Raw genomic sequence first — 18,168 nt, 5'->3', positions numbered from 1 at the left:
ATGAGCTGATTTAGTGAACTTTGTTGAAAAGGCACATTTAAACAAAGTCACTCTGGGCATAACTCCTGTCACTCCACTCATTTAATTATGCTAAGGATGAAACTGCTTCTTTGTCCTTATACGACACAGGAAAATTGTTACCAGCACTGCCAAGGGAGTAAGCCCAAGTGCCAGCTATGGCTGAGGCTTCTGGAGGCAACCATCACAGTTCCCAGCTGCACAGGCCTGTCCCCTCCCTCCCGTACCTCTCCAGGAGCAGTGTGACAGCTCACAGAAACAATTCTACTTGCTGGATATATTTTTCAAACAGATTAGTGATCTGACTCATGTCCGCCATGTCAAATAGCATGAGATCCTGCAGATGAAAGAAATCATCCTGTAGCTGGAAGCAGAAGTGAAGAGCTGGAGATAGAATCTCCATTTTCTTTTTCTACTAGCAGAAACCTGGCTATTCTCCCCAGAAACATTTTGGGGTGGGACCTAAAACTATGAGCTGCAACATCACGGCACTCTTGAACACAAGATCCCAAAGCTCTTGAGAACACTTGCTTGTTCTCCAGCGAGCACTAAAATCTTTTAGCAAAATGTTTTCAAATAGAGGTTCTATTTTAGTTAAATGCAAGTTTCTGAAAACATACAAAAAAAAAAAATTAATTTTGTAGGAAAAAAAAAAATAGAAGGAAGATTCCGATGGGCCAAAAAGGAAAATATGTAAGTTTTCTGCATCTGAAAGCAAAGCACTTGGATTGAATCATCAGAACTGAACTTTGCCCACTCCCTATGTTACAGGCTGCACAGAGTAACATTCTGAATTTGTCACCTTTTCTCTGGCTATCTTTGCATCTGGCTTCTACTGCACATACTTTGCTCAGTAAAACTATTTTATTTCACTTTCCCTAATCTCACCCTCTGTCTTTCTTCTCCAAACACCATCCCAGCTGGACATCATTTTGCCTGCCCCTCTTGGCCTCTGGGAGGCCAACCAGAAACTTCAGCTCCCCTGAGGCTCAGGCTGGCCAGTTTGCATGCCTCCTCTGGAAGCAGACTTCTCAAGTTTACCCAGCAGTAGCCAAGACACTACAGAATAGAGTGGAGCAAGAAGATTTTTTGTCATGTTTTACTGGCCTGGTTTCAACCATAAAGTGGGTCAACAAGCTATTCCCAGAAAGCACACAAGCTGAAGCAACAGAATACTTTAGATAGTGACAAAAGTGAAACTCTGTACACGAATTGTTCCATTTTTTCTTTTACAAAAAGGAAAAGGAATTGTAGAAATGGCAAGGAGAAGAGATGGTGTGCAAATGCAGCACACTAACACACAAGGCTGCAATCAATTGAGAACTTGGGTTTAGTCCCAGCTCAGATCACGTGTGTGTTGAACTTTACGCTCCTGGACCATTTTCTAATTAGAGAGCAAGGGACAAACTGCGGAGCTCTTTAACCCTTCTGTGGTGCCTCATGCACACAAATACCCCGTTGCACAAGCAAATACCAGAAAAGAATCTCCAGATTTGTCTAGCCCCTGGAGGTGACGTCTCACTACAGGAAATATCCTTGTGCTCCAAATGCTTTGGTGAATCAACTGCTGTGTGCACCTCTCTCTTCATGGCTCTCTGCCCAGAAAGATCAGACTTGCAACTACTCTCCTTCCTAGACCACTGAGGTATTAATGGGACATCCCCTATTCTGCCAGCTTCCCATTCAGAGTCTGTATATCTTCAAGGCTTGTCATGCATCCTCCATGCTCATCAGTAATGCCACACCAAGGATCAAGTTAGAGATAACCATCCAGAACTTAATAGTGGAAACAATGGTGCACTGCACTCAGAGACCTGCTTATCTCCACCGCAGCAGCAAAAATGCAGCATACTACTATAAAACTATAATGTTAGAAAAAAAATACCATAGCAGTAGAAGCAGTGTGGAGAGAAACAAGGTAAAATAGTTGAAGTACAACAGCTGCCTGATAATTTCTATCCTATTTGACTATCCCTGGTGTCATAGCTAGGTGTGGACTAGGGATGTAACTTTTATACCCCTATGTGAAGTGGCAATATTATGTCTTACCTATTTAATGGAACTACTTTGTGGATACATTTACAGCCCTTTGAAACACTCATTGAAGGTGTTTTGGACATATGAACTGTTACTGTTTCCAATACTGATTTAGGAAAGTCGTCTTTGTAGAGCTGATAAGCACAGGCAACTACGTAAGCAAGGTTTTATTTCCAAAAGGAGTAGGCTGGAAAATAGAACACTTTCAATGTGGACTTCGATTGTCTGGAACGCCAATTAAATACTGTTGGACAAGTCAAGGTGCAGAGAAAGAAGAAGGGAGAGTAAGCCAGGATTTTTTTTTTTCTCCATTCAGTTTAATTGAAGCAGTTTTTCTGTAAATTTTGTTTCTACTTTCCTGACACATCTGAGGTCACTCCTTCCAAACATAACACAAATATACCAAAAAAAAAAAAAAAAAAAAAAAAAAAAAAAAAAAGGTGCATCCAAAAAATACATGCAGTGGGGATAATGATTAACTCCGGGGACATAGAGCACAGAAAATATGCAGGCTTACTCTCCTTCTTATGCAACTTCTCTCCGTGTTTTCTCTCCCTGAATTCAAGAGGTGGTTCACAGAGCTTGGAGAAGGCATTTTGAATACTAACTACTGTTAGTGTGGGCCTTTTATTTGCCATTCAGATGTGTTCTATCCTACTTGCAGGGCATGGTCCTCAGTTTCCCATCTCACCTAGTAGTCTGCTAATCAGAGTTTTTTAGCCTCAAGTCATGTCTAGACTTCACTGTGACTAGTAGTGTGGGAATCAAATGTTGTTTCTGCATTAGAATTGGATAATATTTCTTTTGTTTCATGATCTCCGCTATCATAGTTCTTTTTGGGAGTCCTTCTACTTAACCCGGGGAAGCTCTCTGATAGTCTACATCACTGATCCTCCAGACGAACCTTCCCAGGCACGCACACTCTGTATATAGGTGTATAGATGTATATATTGTCGTACATACTGCAAGAATATCCTGCACGAGAGCAAACCAGAGAGCAAAACGAGAGCCTGCCCGAGGAAGCGCCTGAAGAGACATCAGAAGGCCTGGCATCATCCCCAGTGCTCTTTGTTTAACGAAGACTTTAAAGAAAATCGCCATATCAATACGGCAAGGAGAGCACCGAGACAGCTTGGAAACAACAGCACGGCTGCTGAGTGACACCAGGTAACAGATAAATTAACAAGTAAATAGCAAATGTAAACCAGATTGTGAACCTGGAGTACCCAGCCAGTGGGGAAACGGGAGGGGGGAGGCAAGGGGAGAAAACAGGGTATAAAGGCTGTCATGTTGTGTCCATAGGCGCTCCTGCTTGCGGGACGCCGCCATTGCAATCGCGAATAAAATCTGCTTTTATCGGACATGCAAAGTAAATTAGCCTGACTGGGAGACCATGGTGCCCTAAAGGAACCTCTCCTGTACCCCAGGTGGCTAGGAACTCCTTTGAGCCGTGCTGTACTACACTACAGCCATTTCTCTGTTAAATTCTCTGAATGAATCTCGACACAGCACAATACATCTACTTCTAGTGGGATTTTTCAAAGGCTGCTGAAACAACCCGTAGCTATGATTAGCGTTAAGAGTTCACAAATGTACTCCATAAGGACAAATGCTTTGCCTTTGGGTCAGACCTACATTCGGAGTGTCAGGTACTTCCAAAAGGAGCCACTAACACTAGCAGCACATACATCCACCCTAATTTAAAATAACACAAGAAAATTTATCTCCAAGAAATGCTTTTCCGGATAACAGGATAAACATTTCAACCAGTATCTTTGGAACAGAAAAAGCGATTTGAAGAAATATGCCATCTCCCTTACTAGATATGGCCTTTATAACGTGAACTTTTTCCTCATGCTTTTCTGGGTAGAGATGTCCCTGCTTACTTAGGGAAACTTGGGGAAAATATTCAGAAGCACTCTCTGTGAAATCTTTGCTAGTGAACAACAAATAGATACAAAAAATTAGAAGATTCATTTCAAGAAAGCAGTGTCTTCCTGTTCACTGTGAGCTTAGCCATAAATATCCCACTCACTTGTTTGGCACAGGACCAAACCTTTGCAAACAAGTCCAAAGAATGCTCAGAGAAAAGGAGATATTTGCCCATCTCAGGTTCTCAATTAGCAATCAGTGATCTTGTTTCAAGGAAAGTGCTTTAATATGTGCCTTCCTTTCAAGCATATGAGAACTCCTGCTGATTTTGGTCTCACATCAGTGAGGTCAGTCAGGGATTTAGCCAGGAACTAAAAAGAATTAACTCCCCTCACACGCACTGTGAATAATGGCCGGAGTGTTCTGCACCTCACAGTGCAGAAGTGACATGTCCCCCTCATCCCTTCCCACTCTCATCATAAATCAGCAGTTTCTCTCTCCTTGAATGAAAGACTCTACTCCTCTGTTTTATGCAAGCTGTCAAGGTGCTGAATCGTGAGTGAGATACCAAGAAAATGTGACACCCAGTTTACATCTGCATTGCTTTTCTACCTAGCAAGCCTAGAGAAAGTGTTAGTTACTTAGCATGTGGAAACTATTTAATAATTAAATATTTGGAATGGAACTGCAGAGGCACAACAAAAGTCAGAATCATCCATATGAATGAACAAATGCTTTTAAAGATAGCTTCAAAAGGTGGCAGTTTACACCTACAGAAGACTGTAAGCAAGCACAAAAGCATCCTCATATAAATGGACAGTAAGAGGGAATTTTTGATGACTTCCAGGTGTTTTCAAGTCAGATTCCTTGTGATCACCCTGTTCCTTATAAAAACAGAGCCATACTAGTCTGCAAGCAGATCTCTGTTACAGGGGTTTGAACAGCACGAATAGGGAAGAGCTTAATATCAGGAGACATTAAACACTTCATCCAGGCAAGAGAATTCAGTTAAAACATAAAAGTCCCTGATCCAAGTAGCATATGGCTAAAGCTGTCATGCAGTCATGACCAAGCTGCCCTCATGTCTGGATTTAATTATACTGTATAATAACTGCAGCAGCCTAATAAAAAAAAAGTGAAAATCAAAATACTCCAAGAGAGCTCTGTCAATCACACACGTAAGAACCACGGTGAAAACAGATAGCAGACAACATTAGCAAACTGAGTATATAAAGGCTCTTATTAAAGACAAAAGTAACAAAAAAGTCTAGAGACAAATGGATAACTGCAGAACGAAAGCACCAATGCTATCAATAATTGCCATATGGTTGGAAAGATTCAACCAGAACTGCCGAACTAACACATACTGGAAGAACACCCATTTCATACAGATTCACTGATTTCACAAGAAGAGAAATCCATGGAATGATATAATGCTCCAGAAATACATATTGTGTTAGAATTCTGCAAGCATTTAAAACAATTGCCTTAAGAAAATGGTTGTATGAAAATGCATCTGGATAAAGCAACTATAAGCTAGGGGGAAAAATCCAAATAGGAACATACTTGTAATTACTATGGAAGTACAGAGAACATGTCTGAGAATTAAACATGATGATATTCAACTTTTCATTCAGTATGATTATAAAATCAGCTTAGTAGCTTTTGTTTGCAAAGAAATATATCTACACAGATTTCTTGCTAATGTTATTTGGGGGAAGGAACTTAAAGCGTTTTGAATTATTGGCTGACCAGCAAAGTAGTTGGGGATATTATGTGTTCTACCTTTAGCAACTAAAAGAAAAACAACTATGCTAGAACAATACCAATGCTATCTAAGTAAAGGTTTTCTGAAAGCAGAAAAAGACTAAAAGTCTCTGTAGTATAGATTCAGCGTCATTATGATAATTTTATAGTAATATGAAATCACAGTTACCTGAATCTGCTTGTAGTTCTGTAGTTTTTTTTTTACCTGCCATTAGAAAAACATGTTAATAAAATACTTCTTTCAACATTTGGTTGCCTTATTGCTTTATTAGTAATGATTGTTCTGCTGCATTCCTTGAGCGTGGACTCCCTGATTTCTCCTAAAACACTTTCAGCTGATGGCAGACCAGTGCCCTGCCAGGGCTTTTGTGTCTCTGTCTATGACATGGATTAGATTGTAGTTTGCACACTGCAGTCTGTGTGCACGCAAGGAACAAAATCTGTGGTGAGGCAATATTGCCTGGTTCTGAGAGTCTGGGCAAACAGCAGGTCTTGACAATTTCTCTTGTACTTTTCTGCATGCTTGTCAAGATCAGCCATGTGGCATAGTTAAAGGAGGATTCTTGCTCTGAACCAATTACTGTTTGCTCTTAGTGGCTCACTGATTCAAGCAAACAGAGACTCACAGAAAGAGGCATTGATAATTGCTAAAACTAAGCAACTGTTTGAATTAATGTAATTATTTTAAACCTATATTTCTTTGTAATTTTAAGGATAGGTTAAAGATAGCAAAAAAGGATGAGTCAATCAGATAGTAAGAGGAGACTGATATATGTAAATATATAAAATATAAATCCCATTCAGGTAGAAAATTTGATCCAAAAAGAAAAACAAACCCTGTCATTCTCTGAAGTCCTCTAGAGATGTTAGAACTGCATTGAAATTTATACAGGGTTACACCGTAAATGGCCTTCAGTGTAAGCCTTGCAGCAGAGAAGGAAACTAAACAGTGCTCACCGAATCCACTTCAGCAGAAGCAGCCAAACTAAACCAGCAAGACACTAAGGAAAGAGACACTTTGATCTGAGGATAAGTATTCCTATGGGTGGCTCTCTCAAAAAGCAGCGTCTTTACTTATTTCCCTTGTAAATTTTCCCCAGCACAGAATACTATTTATTTTATTTTGCATATTGTACTAAGAGTATTCCCTTAGTGTTCCTTTCCTTGCTCAGAATTATGTTTGACAGCTCCTGGTAGACAAGACGTGGAAAAATGCCTATCACAGTATTGCTCTGAGTTGGCTCGTACTTTGTCTATAGCAAATAAAGTGCTAACAATCATTAGCAATAACAATTAAGCTATTCATTGTGCCTTTTGGGAAATGATGGATGGAGTTTTTTGAACAAACCACATCCCAGCTGCACTCTTCATCAAATCTTCCCTCGTGAAAGTTGGGCTATTTGAGCAACTGCTCTGATTCAGGAAACAAACAAACTACTAAGAACTTCTTTGTACACACAGCCACTCACAGACAGTTCAGTAAAGAGACCACAGTTCACCGACCTGGGGAACCATAGTGTGGCGGGCAGCCATGCACCTACTTTTAATTTCCACATTCAATTAAATCCTTTAAATAAATGCCTTTATTTGGATAGCTCACCAGGAGCACAAATGACAACACAGTGATGTGCTACTTCTTGCTCTAACCATCCTCAAACCTGCCTCAGTGACAAATAGAGAGGAAGTACACTTAAAGGAAAAGGTATTTCAGAAGATAGGATCAGGTTAATGTGGGACCTCTGATGCTGAAACATCTGAGTAACCTTTTCCCAGTTCCATAAATGAGGGCTACTTAACACCCATGCTAACTTCTCCTAGGGCTTGCTGGCTAAGGACCAAGGAGCATCAGAAAGCTTTCTTCTCTCTGTTTTCCACAGCATTTGGAATCAGGTGAGATCCTCTCTGCATTTGACTACCCTTGTATATTCACAGATAAAGCAGTGCAAAACTCTTCAGAAAACTTTTAAAGGACAGAATTGTTTTGTTAAAAACATTGCCTTTAATTGCCCCAACAATGTAAACTTCTAATTCTTGAGATACAAGCATAACAAGCTCTTTGCAATGTGGCCCTCTCTGTTCTGTACTGACACTAAACAATAACATTTCTAGAAACCGGAATTAGCTGCCATCATCTTCCCACATGTAGAATCAAGGTCAGAATCAAAACAAGCCATTACAAGCCTCCTAGTAATTACCATGAGCATAATGCCTTTCCTCATCGATAACTATTGATTTCTCGAAGGTCTCTGATGTCCATGCTGCAGTGTTCACTATAAGCACGATACAAAGTCCTCAAAGTTGTAAACTTCATTCTGCTAACTCTGAGCATGCTCTTAAAAACAAAAATAAATGGAACACATTATTTGTTTCCCATTTCAAACTGCACAGTCTTCATTCTGGAAAGAAAAACATTGTTGTGCCATTCTGTGGATAAAACTTGACAGTTGCTAGAAGCCTCTTTAGGGTAAAACTTTACCATGAGAATACGCAATGAGTTACATTCACTTGTAGGTTGGCTTCATCTTGTCTCAAGACTAATATTTTTACTGTCCCAGCAACCTCAAGCATACTAAAATAATTGGAGTTTTAGTTTATTTAATTCTTCAATAGTTCTTCAGCCTCATTGTTTCACATTCACATAGCAATTACCTAATGCCTCAGCATGAACTAATGACAAATCTAAAATCTCTTTGAGAGTTACACATGATGTAACAAAGCAGAACAGCCTATGGATTCAGATGTGTTAGCCTGGCAGCACTCAGAATATCAAGGGAGTCACATCAACCTCCTCTTTCAAAAAGAAAAACCCCAGCCTTGCTAACCCAGAGGAGTAATTTCTGTGTCTGCTGAGGCTGAACTGAAGACATACTTCAGTGAACTTATTTCCATCCAAAGAAGAAAAGAAGCTAGTTCCTAATGATGCATTCAGCAGAGGAAGATCACTTGGTTCCTAAAGAAGCCCCCTGAGTGAACTCACAGTGAATCAGGATGAAGAACAAACAAACAAACAAAAACAGAACAGAAAACAAGCAAACAAACAAACAAGCCAAACAGAAACAGAACAGAAAGAATGCTTATTGTTTTGGAATGACTCCCTCAGGTAAGTAAAAACAGCTCAAAAGTCCAGAAGTCTTTACATTAAGATTAATCTTCCTTCTAAGAGACAAACAAGCTGCAGTGGTTTGGTTGCTTCTGATTTACCATCTTCAAAATCTGGTCATTTCTTTCAGGAATGAATTGTAGGATAGGATTTCAGAACCTTTTTAACAGTAATACATACAGCTCCTCGGGATAAATCATTTTGCCTTTGACCTTCCAGCTTATCCATTTGGGGATCATGGTAACTTCTCTTAAAAAAATAAAATAAAATGAGGCACCTGCCCTAATACTCCTGAACTAGCGAGTTCCACAAAATCCATTCAAAGTGCTGGCTAACCAGATTGATAAAACACTGCTTTATACAACCAGATCAAGCTAGATTTATGATTAATTGCATGGTTGCAAATTATCTTTCAGAACACTTATTTATTGCTCCCGGTATGGAAGGACAAATAATGCATTTAATGAGTACAATAAGACTTCATGTTCAGCAGCTTCTGTTCATTTAGATTCTTATGATTGCTTTATAGAACTGGCAACTGTGCTGCTGTGAGAATACATTTAAATTTTTATTCATACCAATGCCCACTGCTAGTTTTGCATACGTTGTCATAGTTATACAAGTTTACAAGTTATACAATTATTGCAAAGCATAGTTTCAACCTCAAAGAAAAAACCTGGAAGTTCAAGGTATTGTATCTTTCCAACTGCACCTTGATCCTCTGGGATTCTTTAGCATCACTCCCGCATATACAGCTAGGTTCATGCCCTCAGACTAGAACTGGAACTAAGAAGTCATAGTGGTTTGCAAAATATAAATATTCAGAAAGATTGATTACTCAATTTTGCTTAGTTATGCAAGTTACATTGCTCAGTTAGGTTATAGCTTGTATTCACATGCTACAATACTGCTTATGAAGGATGATCTAAAAATCGTGTGAACTGAATAAATGAAATATGTTCAGAATGAAATATAATATTATTATAATACAGCACCGTTAATCACAGGGTACTTCTGACTGATGGCAGGTGGCAGATTCAGTCCTACTTTACAGGTATAAAAAACACTGCCTAGCTCACTATATACTAACAAACAAAATGTAGCAGAAAAGGTGATGTTAATAGACATGTGACTTCTTCTGAAATCTACTTGCAAGATGGGTAAGGAGCAGAGAAATGAGGAAAGTGTGCCACACAGAAAACACAGATGTTGTAATGCCCACTGCTCACCTGGCTGAGTCACAGCACATGACTCCTGACAAATCCATTACTGTCTGTCAGCCAAGTGTCACTGCTGCTGTTTCATTCCAATAATTAACACTGAAATTTAGAACATGTAAGTAACTTGGGTAAACATTCTTCATTGAACCTAATAATGCATATTATTGCCCCAGTGATCAAGAGTATCATGAACCTTCTTAATCCGGTAATTGACAGTGACAAAGTTAATAATAAAATCATTAAGACAATATTTTATGGGGAATCTTCATCAGTACTCCACAACAACTTGTAATCGTAGCATGCTTTGGCCAGTGGAGTTAATTTCAATTAATACATTTTGTTAACTTCATAGCTAAGCAGTTACAGCCCAAGGGAGCTATCCCATGTGAACCTGTAAGATAGTGTTAGAATAAAGTAACAGTAAGTCTATGTCATTTGCTTATTTTAATTACAATTTTAAATTTCATCTAGGCATTCTCTCAATATCTGGTATCCTAAGAATCACTTTGGTTATAATGTTCTGTATTCTGACTTCAGATAAAAAAAATAAATGAGAAAACTAGTTGTATGATAAGGGTTCTTACATCTGGGTCATGTTTAAAATACTTGCTTCTTTCCCTCATGGCTAAGTTCTTGCTTTATTTTTAAAGCAGCTTCTAAATTATTTGAGTCCAAGGATTATCTTATATTTCTGTACAGTACCTATAGACACCTTTTTGTACAGTGCTGTTCCAGTAAGAGTGTTCATTGGTACTGCAACAGTAAAGAGTAATAATAACGTCATATGCAGAATAAAGTGATAATGCCATTGCTGCAGTCAGAATTTCATATCAGGTGTAATGTTTAGTGAGCTGATCTGACACTGCATGGTTGGTTGTTGTTGTTGTTTTTAAACAACCAGGCTCTGTATAATTAGGCTTAAAACAAATTATAACGGTTCATGAATCACAGAATCACAGACTTGTAGGGGTTGGAAGGGACCTCCAGAGATCATCGAGTCCAACCCCCCTGCCAAAGCAGGTTCCCTACACCAGGTCGCACAGGTCGGCATCCAGGCAGGTCTTGAACATCTCCAGAGAAGGAGACTCCACCACCTCCCTGGGCAGCCTGTTCCAGTGCTCCGTCACCTCACTGTAAAGAAGTTCTTGCACATGTTTGTGCGGAACTTCCTATGCTCCAGTTTCTGGCCATTTCCCCTTGTCCTGTCTCCACTCACCACTGAAAAGAGTCCGGCCTCGCCATTCTGCCCCCCACACCTTAGATATTTATAGACCTGGATCAGGTCCCCTCTCAGTCTCCTTTTCTCAAGGCTGAACAGACCCAGTTCACTCAGCCTTTCCTCATAGGGGAGATGCTCCAGGCCCTTCATCATCTTCGTGGCCCTCCGCTGGACTCTTTCCAAGAGATCCCTGTCTTTTTTTGTACTGGGGAGCCCAGAACTGGACGCAGAATATACACAGTTATTTTTCTTGGTTTTCTTCTTCACACAAAGTCCACAGAGAAGTAGCAGCATCTTTATTTTATTTGTTCTTCCACATCACGTATAATAAAAAAAAAGATTACAACTACATATGACTTGTTGTTTGAATATTAAAATCCCAAACTCTTGCTAGGTAGCTTTATTGTAGTTGGTCACGTTAATTCAGACATAATTACTGTTTTATTCCTCAGCTAGGTCTGCATAATGCTCTGTTTGGAAGGCCAAAAAATTTCTACATCTTGCTAAGTCCCACATCACAGATATGCTTGTGTGAAAGCAGACAGCAATTAAAAGACAGGAGGGAAGTAAGAAGGGAGAGAAGAGGAAAAGAAGAGGATGAAAGTTTAATTTCTGTAATACGTTTAAGAGAATGTATCGTTACCTACCTCATGTGCTACATAATTTCTGTAGGGAAATAGAAGAAGAAGTGATCACAGAATACTGACTGTAAAGAAAAAAAACAATATGGAGACAGCCTTTCCAAAACAAGAAGGTGCTCAGAGAATGCAATGCTCTGAGTTTTAAACAGGTAGTGAGTGAGGGGGCTTCCTCTAAAAGTAGATGTGAAGAGCATTAAAATACAGATGGAAAACTGTTCACTTGTAGCAAGAGAGAAAACACGGAGAGACAATAAAACTGTTTTGAAAATAAAGGAGAAATAAAGGAACACTGGAAAATCAATGAATTTGTGCCATAAGGTCTGGCTGTTGACTGTTTTGCAGTCAGTTTGACTGTTCTGACCTGTGCTAGCAGTGCACCCTGTGCCTTGGTTGGAGAATACTAAGAATTTTTTGAACTGTAGCCAGTTGCAAACTGCCCAGACAAGGCTGGCCACAGGTATGCCCTTTCTTACTCTCTGAGGTGAACCAAAAGGTAAACAGGTTAGTTTCCTGATCAGCCACACATACTGTTTTGATACACACTGAGGTAAAGGATGAAGCAGTTTCACACCTCTCAGAAATATTTGGCAGGGAGAGAACCAATAGTGCTGGCAATAAGCATCACTGATCTAATTCTGTACTGTTTACAGAGCGAGAAGCTGAGACACAACCGAGCATGGGAACGGTCAGACTTCAGTGCCTTCAAAGTAAGCTACAAAGCATCAGTGCATGCAATTACAAATGAGGTTTCAGCTCAGGGCTGTAGGACCAAGCACTGCAGGAGACTGTTTAATATTCAGTATGCACATGCCTAAAAGTCACTGCACATGCTATCAGAATTTCAGCATCCTGCTGCCCATCAACGAGCAATGATTAGTTTTGATCAAAATCAATTTACATTGTGGATGAGAGATTTGGGAGGAAAGCTAGTATTTGATGCAAAGTGCAGAAGAAAAGGCAAAGATGCTGCTTTTTTGGACATCTGTCTGGACACTCCAGAGCAGATCTTCAATGAAACAGCTCTGAAAATGTGTATCCATCCCCAGATCTTTACAGAAGAACTTTTGAAATTATTCAGGACACATATGAATTCTTTCCTGTGTACAGATTTAGGAGGCAGCTTTCAATGTTTAATCCAGGCAAGAAGTAGATTAACTGCCTTCAGCTGAAGCCTTCCAGCTGACAAGCCTTTTCCTATGCACATGGCATTTGACGTCTGCCATTTTAACATTTTGATATTTCTGTGATAGACATTGTCCTGAAAGGTCACCGCGTGCCTCAGCAGTTGGCCAGCTGCCACTCAGGCTCAGGAAAACCAGCTCCACAGCTGTCATCAGAAATTACCATTTACACAGCTTAGTTTCATAGAAAATATGAATTTCTGATTTTTTTTTTTCTCCTGTGTATGAGGAAAAAGGGAGACGAGAGGAAGAGAAGTTCCAAAACCTCTTTTCAGTTGTGACAATGAAGATAAGCATTTCTAGGTATATGTCTGCAAAATGAAGCTGAAGTATAGCTTCAAGACAACAGGTAAGCAAAACATGTAACCTGTGTTACAACAGCATTAGGGACACAGTACTAGTACTGTGAATACATTTAGTCCTTTCCTTACAAAGAACAATTCTCTCTCTAGTTGCTTAATGTCACCTGTTATCTGTTACAACGCATTTTTCACAAGGCTCACAAAAAGCCTACAGTATGCCTAAGAAATAACAAATCATGTAAACAAAGCAAGAAACACGACATGGCAACATGAACAAAGCTGCATCCTGTATTTCTCATGCAATTACCTGATATGCATACTTGTATGCTTGTTTTCAATAAGCAGATTTAATTCACAGCTTAAGAATTCATTACTCGTAAACTCCATGGGACAACGGTACCACAGAAATTTTGAATCAGAAAGGAAGTTAAGAAACATGATACTGTTTCTTCCTTAGCAAGAGATCAAAAAAAAAAAAAAAAACCCAAATGCTGATTCTTTTCATTATGGTATTGCCACAGCACTAAGAAACCTGCAACTCCGTTCCTTCCCAACCACCTCAGATAAACGTTCTCTTCACGTGTAAACAGAGTAAAATGGGTTAAAAACATGCACTGCTCACCGCGGTATGCTCATTGTTCTTAGCAGGTCAGATTTGTGCCCCTTACGATGATTATTTGTTTGCGTTTCCAATAATGAGGTACTGCTGAGATTCCTAATAAGAAGTCTGGTTCTGCATGTATGAATTTTTAATGATTCAATGTGAAAAATACCATCGTAGATTTCTCTCCTGCATGTTCACAAGAAGCTCGTTAATGTTGAAGTTTTTCTTTCTCACTGCGTATCTAGTATTACCTAATATAAGCTGAAAACATTCTATCTAGAAGCACCTCCTGCATTTACGAGGCTTCTCCACTCACAAAGTGGCAAGCAGACTCCCCCAGATCAACAAACACAACTGCAAACTGTTTCTTCCGGAAAGCTTTCATACATCCCTTTTTCTCAGCAGATTCTCCACAGAAAGCCAAAACAATACTGCAGAGAAGCGTTCACTCTCAGGATGTTTTCAGCTTTCATCCCTCTGCTTTTCCAAGCTGAACACAAAGGTAGAAATCCCAATTAGCAATCAAAGCACTGCACAGGAAAAGAATACTTACATTTGCCTCAGTATTTTTAATACTTGCACACCGTTCCAGCAACTGGTGATTACAAAAAGGAGAGTTTTTCAGTCTGCCTTTCAAGTCTCGTAGCAATGAAAGGAAGGCTGATATCTGAAAGCTACTCATTTTCTACATGCTGTGCTCTGCTTGCTTCCCATGCGCATACAACACAGCTGCCAGATTTAATGACCATATCAGCCTGCTTTCCCCATAAAGCAGCAGAGAGATGACAGGATGAAGATGAAGTAGCCAGTGCATTAATCTGCAGCTATGGCCACATTAAGCCTTAAATGTATATCATCATTTTATTGCTCTTGCAGAAAAACAAACAAACAAACAAACAAACAAAAAAAACAAAAAAAACCCAGAAAAACTAATCTTGCAAATAAACATGCAAAAGGATTTCAGAAATATGAATCCATACTTGCCTTCAGTGACACTGAAGTACATTAAAGAAATGGCTCCTTTTTTGTCAATTAACAAATCCTAGGACTTAATTCCTTTTCAAAACACCCTGACCTTTAATCATACATTTCGCCAAGCTGCACGTGCTTGTACCCCAAAAGAACAAAACCATTATCTGACAAATTAGCCAAGACTCCTCTTCGGAAGGAATTATGTCCATACCTGTCCTTGCTGACTTCTTTCAGAAAAGCAGAGTTAATAAAAAGGGGAAATTCCCATTTACCATTTAAATCCTTCCACGCACTGTGGCTCCTATAGCTCTGGACTTTCTTATCAGATGCAGTCACTTCACTGCCAACATGGAGCATTTCCATACCTCCATCCGCACAACCAGTTCCAAGGAAGGAAGGGGCAGGCAGAGTTTACGTGCCAAGAGAAGGTGCCAGTCACACGGTCCAAACCAACGAACTGAAAATCAACCCAGAAATGGATAGCTGGATTTGCAACGACGCAGAGACACTGTGGAGATCTTACAACATCTGTGCGTGCCTCTCTCTCATTTATATTCCCTTCAGTGCCCCCGGAGGCACCTGTCTCAGCGGGGAGTGGTTTCTGTGGAAACAACTGCTGCTCGGTTTTCCCCTTGGAGAAAGTGTTACTATGGCAACCTTATGTAATGTATATGGCCTAGATTCTTTGTCATAATAAGGTGATGCCGAAGTTCTCACTATAAAATTGGAGCGGATTTGTCTTAGGGGCAAGAAACATAATTACCTAAAAATTTTATCTAAATGTAAAATACAGCACAAATTATATTGCAGATTAGATGAGAGGGCATGGGGCACTGTCAGAGAACCTCTCACAAAAACAAAAACAAACAAAAACAAAAAAACCTTCTGAATTCCAGTAAACAAGATCCATTTATTTTGTATTTGTGGGAAGTGAGGAGGAAGGAAGACATTCAGCTGACATCAGGTCTCAGGACAGCAATCAATATTGCATATTGAAGTGCAAAGGATTTTTTCAGCTTATTCTTCCAGCAACAAGGATCTCGCTATGTCTACTCTGTTCAAAAATGAAGCATCAGCCTCACCATTGCTTATTACACGTTATGAAATGGTGCCACATTAAAACTTGAGGAAGTGCCTGAAAGGAGCTGTAAGAGTCAGTGAGGCATAGCGTGCATCAGAGCAGAAACAGAGAAGGCAAATTGCTGTTCACATGGCTTTCCTTTCAGCTGAGAGGAGACAAACCTATCCACAACCACAGCAGGGAGAGCAGATCTATCAGATCCTATGTGGGAGATAGTCCTGGGGCTGTGCAGGCTGAGAAGAGTCAGCAGTTGAAAACCTGCGTGGCTGGGAATAACACGACGTGGTGGTCATGTAACAGATGGTTAGTGGCCCCTGTGAGATAGGTAGGGGATGTGCCTTCCTGCCAGCTATGCCTGTAAACAGCTTTTTTTATTGGTAGGAGGCATCACAAGTCAAATGGTTAAGAACTCAGAACACCTACTTACACAAAGAATATGACTTGAGTTTGAAGAATATTGCTGGGCAAGTTTAACCTGGCAGGTGCTAGGCACCACGTAGTCACTTGCTCATTTCCTTCACCTCCCAGTGGGATGAAGGAGAGATTCAGGGAAAAAAAATAAATAAATAAAGTAGAACTCGTGGGTTGAGATAAACCTTTTTTCTAAGATAGAGAAAAGGAAAAGAATTATGAATTCATATATATTTTTATGTACATATACATATAATTATGAATGTGTATGACAAGTGATGCACAAGCAATTGGTCACCACCCCCTGATCGATACCCAGTTAGCCCCTTGAGCTCAGAGAGCTCAGTGAGCTGCCACCACCTTCAAAACTCCTTCTGCACGATGTCATATGGCACAGAATATCCCTTTGGACAGTTTCAGTCAGCTCTTCTAGTTCTGTTCCCTCCCACCTCCTTGGGCCCTTTGCTGAGAATGGCCTTGGCTCTGTACAACACTGCTTCACAGCAACTATAAATATCAGTGTATTATCAACATTGTTTTTCTCCTAGAGCCAAAACATAGCATTACACCAGTCTGAAGAAAACAATTCCATCTCAGCTGAAACTAAGACAGGAAACATGAATAAAATTCTACCTTGTGTGTTGAGTCTCAGTGGCTCACTATCTCTGCAGACCTGTTGATCTCACAACTCCTATTAGCATAACATGCATTAATATACGTGGGCACTGATCTCCTCTGTATGTCCCCAAAAGACAAACGAGTAAACAGCCTGCCTACAGAATATTTCCCAAAATCTTTAAGATCCCCCTGCGCTGCACTGTGCAAAGGGGCATTCACTGTAGATGGGCAACATAGGCAGGAAGCATTGTTTAAAACCACACAGCTTTTACATTCCTGCCTTGTGTATGAGAACAATTCATGCTGCCTGAAGGCAAGGTGTTGATTGGGATTTTGCTTCTCCAAGCAGCTATTCAAGAACCAAGTCCAGGGTTTCACAAAAAAGGTGCCAGTGACACAAGTAAGTGGCACATTCTTTAAGCCAAGCCCTCTGTGATGGGATTTCTCTAACTTGGAAAAGTTTACTTGTAAGTTAAAAAAGAAAACTCCTCAATGAATTGCTTTGAAAGCCGCAATCGATATATGCAGAACACCCCCTTTAAGAATCATGCTGACAGTTAACTGTCTTTGCCAGAGGCAATGCACACAGATTATGTGTTCATCCTTTCTATCTGTGAAACTCAAGTGTTCAATGAAGATGTGAGAGTACTAAACATTTTCTCTTCTTTCCTGAGAAAAACAAAGGAATTTGGAGTAATGGTTAACTTAAACCGGGTTTGTGAAAGTTCACCATCACCAGAACATTCTCTGCACCTTGCATGGTTGAAATTTTTATGATTTACTGCATATCTAGACAGGAGTCAGGCCTATCAGATCTTTGAACCCCACTTCTCACCTTCTATCCAGAGGACACACCAACCACAGTGTATTACAAACGATATTTTGATTTCTTAAAAAAAAAGTTATATATTTTCATCAGCTTCTGAATTAATTCTACACACAAATTACATAGTAATTAGACAATGTGTACCGAAACACTGTTTAGTGTCCTAGGAAAGATAGCATACTCAAAAGAAAAGCAATAAAATGAAAAGACTCCATGATCAGATTAGAAAGAGCTAAGCTGACACCTAAATTCATGTTATTCTGGTATTTTGCTATGTAAAACATTGAACTTCAGAGAGT

At 39.8% G+C, this 18,168-nt stretch overlaps 1 protein-coding gene and 1 long non-coding RNA gene across 8 annotated transcripts in view; one reads left to right on the top strand and one right to left on the bottom strand.

Moving 5' to 3' along the window:
- TRIM2 (tripartite motif containing 2) overlaps nt 1–15,579 on the bottom strand; it is an 85,226-nt gene extending 69,647 nt beyond the window's left edge. The window contains exon 1 of one of the 4 annotated variants that reach the window (XM_048941638.1): nt 15,206–15,579. The gene's annotated coding sequence lies outside the window, so the exon portion shown is untranslated. Of the gene's footprint in view, nt 1–13,979; nt 14,344–14,514; nt 14,693–15,205 lie in introns of those variants that run through there. The other 3 variants (XM_048941645.1, XM_048941644.1, XM_048941643.1) reach the window with 3 other exon arrangements.
- The window catches only part of LOC125691811 (uncharacterized), a 46,763-nt gene that overhangs the window by 23,196 nt on the left and 5,399 nt on the right, over nt 1–18,168 (top strand). For 2 of the 4 annotated variants that reach the window (XR_007376266.1, XR_007376265.1), the window contains exons 1-4: nt 2,530–3,222; nt 7,513–7,584; nt 12,525–12,581; nt 13,285–13,404. This is a non-coding gene — a long non-coding RNA (uncharacterized LOC125691811). Of the gene's footprint in view, nt 1–2,529; nt 3,223–7,512; nt 7,585–12,524; nt 12,582–13,284; nt 13,405–18,168 lie in introns of those variants that run through there. The other 2 variants (XR_007376267.1, XR_007376268.1) reach the window with 2 other exon arrangements.

The sequence above is a fragment of the Lagopus muta genome, chromosome 4 (assembly GCF_023343835.1).
Source record: "Lagopus muta isolate bLagMut1 chromosome 4, bLagMut1 primary, whole genome shotgun sequence".
Lineage (NCBI taxonomy): Eukaryota > Metazoa > Chordata > Aves > Galliformes > Phasianidae > Lagopus > Lagopus muta.
Note: the sequence above shows the minus strand (reverse complement) of the source record. Positions and strands in the feature narration are given on the sequence as shown.